We start from the raw sequence: 2336 nt of genomic DNA, 5'->3' as shown, positions 1-2336 counted from the left end.
TTTCACTTAAATAGTGACCTTTGTAAATATACACATATTAAAAACATTGATATTCAATTTCTGAATCTGTGGCCTTCATTCATTATTCTTATCAAAGACCAAGGAGAAAGAATAGCATGAGTATTTTCTTATGTTATTAAAGAGGTAAATTTTTATTAAAATTGTATTAGAACAACTGATATACAATGCATTTTTAATTATTAGAGCGATGTAACTGTCTCTCTATTAGCTATCATCCAGCAGCTGTCCTCTAACCAATATAGGACTTGGTTGTGGCAGAAAGAGTTTAGGTTGGGTACTAGTGGGAGACTAAAAGCCAACACTGAGATAAAATCAGTTCTTGCAAACTGAACAAGAATCAAGTGATGGAAATCTAGCCAGACAGGCAAAGCATTTTATCTGGAGAATACAATGGTGAGCACTAAACAATAATGGGTCATGACAGGTGGATAGACAGGCAGGCCACACACTAAGTCCAGGAATACCAGCAAGAGTGTAAAAGTTAGGTGTTAAGTAACTTAAAACTAAGTTAAGGCAGCTAAATACTGAAGTAAAGATTCTAGAGAGAATTACAGGAACACCAAGAAAATTGGAGAAAATTAGCATAATTCCCACTGCAAGGCTAAAATTTTCATAACAAGATTTGAATATAGAATCTCTAAGAATAGAGTGGGACACAATCCTGGGTGAATAGGGGAAATGTGAAGGAAAGCCAAACCAGGACCCAGGCATGAGATTAAACAAGGGACAGAGACTCAGTTACTTGATATAGAATATAGGATGGTTTCATCTCAAAAACCAAACTTGGAAGGAGAAGTGATCACAAGAAAAGAGTCCAGTTATCAAAGAGTTACCTCAGTGTGGAAATGCAGATCTGCTTGCTTGGAACTTGTAAATTTCTCTGAATAAAGTCTTTCTTGATCCTGGGGTTGGATTGACTGTAGCTCGGAAGACAGTGTGAAATTAAGTGCTTTTCATTCTAGTTATAAGGGATGACAGTGAATGGGAGCAGAGAAATAGGTAGGGCATTAAGTCTTTATCACAGAAATAATGTATTTCTATTTTTTAAATGAATGTTTATATGTAACAAAAAATTAGAGGATTTTAAAAAATTAAACTTAAAAAAATACATTGGATAATAGTTTTAACAAAGAAAATGCTCTAATAGTGGGAGTAAAAGCCGTTTGGGTCCCCTTGGTACCATCAACTTGGGAGATTTCAGTTGTAAACAAGCAGAAGGATGATGCAGTCTTTTGATATAATTAAAACTGCATAAACCACCACAGGTGTGTTCCTCGAATGGTTTGCCAAGTATCTTTCCAGATCTACTACAGCTACTGTACAAATTGATTGGCATGAATAGTTATGTCCTTAATGTGCACATCATTGAGACGTTGACATGTCTTCTCATTCACTGGTAACTTCTCTAATTCATCTAGAGTCTTCAGAACATCTATTACCTTTCCAAATACTGTATATTTCATGTCCAAATGTGACTGCTTGCCATAGGTGAAGAACTGAGATCCATTGGTGTTTGGGCTGTTATTAGCCATATATACAACACCTCTAACATTGTGCTTAAGAAAGTTGCTGTATTGATCCTCATATTTCTTGCTCCAGATACTATACCTCATCTTCCCATACCTGTCAGATCTCCTGTTTCAACCATAAAACTTTTGATATTTCTAAGCAATATACAGTCATTGTAGGAATTATTGGTACTAAGAGCCAAAAAATTCTCACAAGTTTTGGGTGATCTCTCACAGAAGCCTTCTATTTTAATAGAAGGCTTACATCTGTATTCAGTGTCACTGACATTTTTTGTCTTGATAGTTTCAGGAACTACTGTTGTTAATTTCTCACAGTCTTATCAAGAGAAGTTAGAAAATGAGTCTCACTTCGGGTACCACAGGTGTTGTTAAAACAGAAAAGATGTAATCACAGGATGCCTGTGATTCGAAATTACTGTCTTCAGGCTACCCTGCATTTCTATTTTGAAGTCCACTAAACATTAGAATTCACCTATGCTTATTGTCTTGATATGTGGGCAGAGTCTCAAAATATTAAATAACAGAAGACAATCAGGTAAAAGGAAAGAAACAGAAGGACTAAAAAAAAAAGCATGTTTGACTTTTATAAAGTTGATTACTTGATTTCTGAACATTGTAAGATAGCATTATACCAAAAAAAGGCACTCCATTAGGATGATGAGGTGCAGTGGAAATAAAAGGAAGATATGGGCTCTGGTTTTACACCGCAGTTCTCCCCTTACACTACTGCATAAACTTGTACAAATCACTTCATTTCTCCTTGCCATAATTTTATCTGTTAAAGAT

At 35.3% G+C, this 2336-nt stretch overlaps 1 pseudogene; it reads right to left on the bottom strand.

Annotated features, from left to right (window-relative positions):
• Window positions 1-1334: 1334 nt before the first annotated feature.
• On the bottom strand, window positions 1335-1818 carry LOC112826922 (peptidyl-prolyl cis-trans isomerase-like 3 pseudogene; annotated as a pseudogene).
• Window positions 1819-2336: the final 518 nt, after the last annotated feature.

Source organism: Callorhinus ursinus, unplaced genomic scaffold (assembly GCF_003265705.2).
Source record: "Callorhinus ursinus isolate GAN/ISIS: 27379988/994484 unplaced genomic scaffold, GSC_fseal_2.0 scaffold7, whole genome shotgun sequence".
NCBI classification, from domain to species: Eukaryota; Metazoa; Chordata; class Mammalia; order Carnivora; family Otariidae; genus Callorhinus; species Callorhinus ursinus.
Note: the sequence above shows the minus strand (reverse complement) of the source record. Positions and strands in the feature narration are given on the sequence as shown.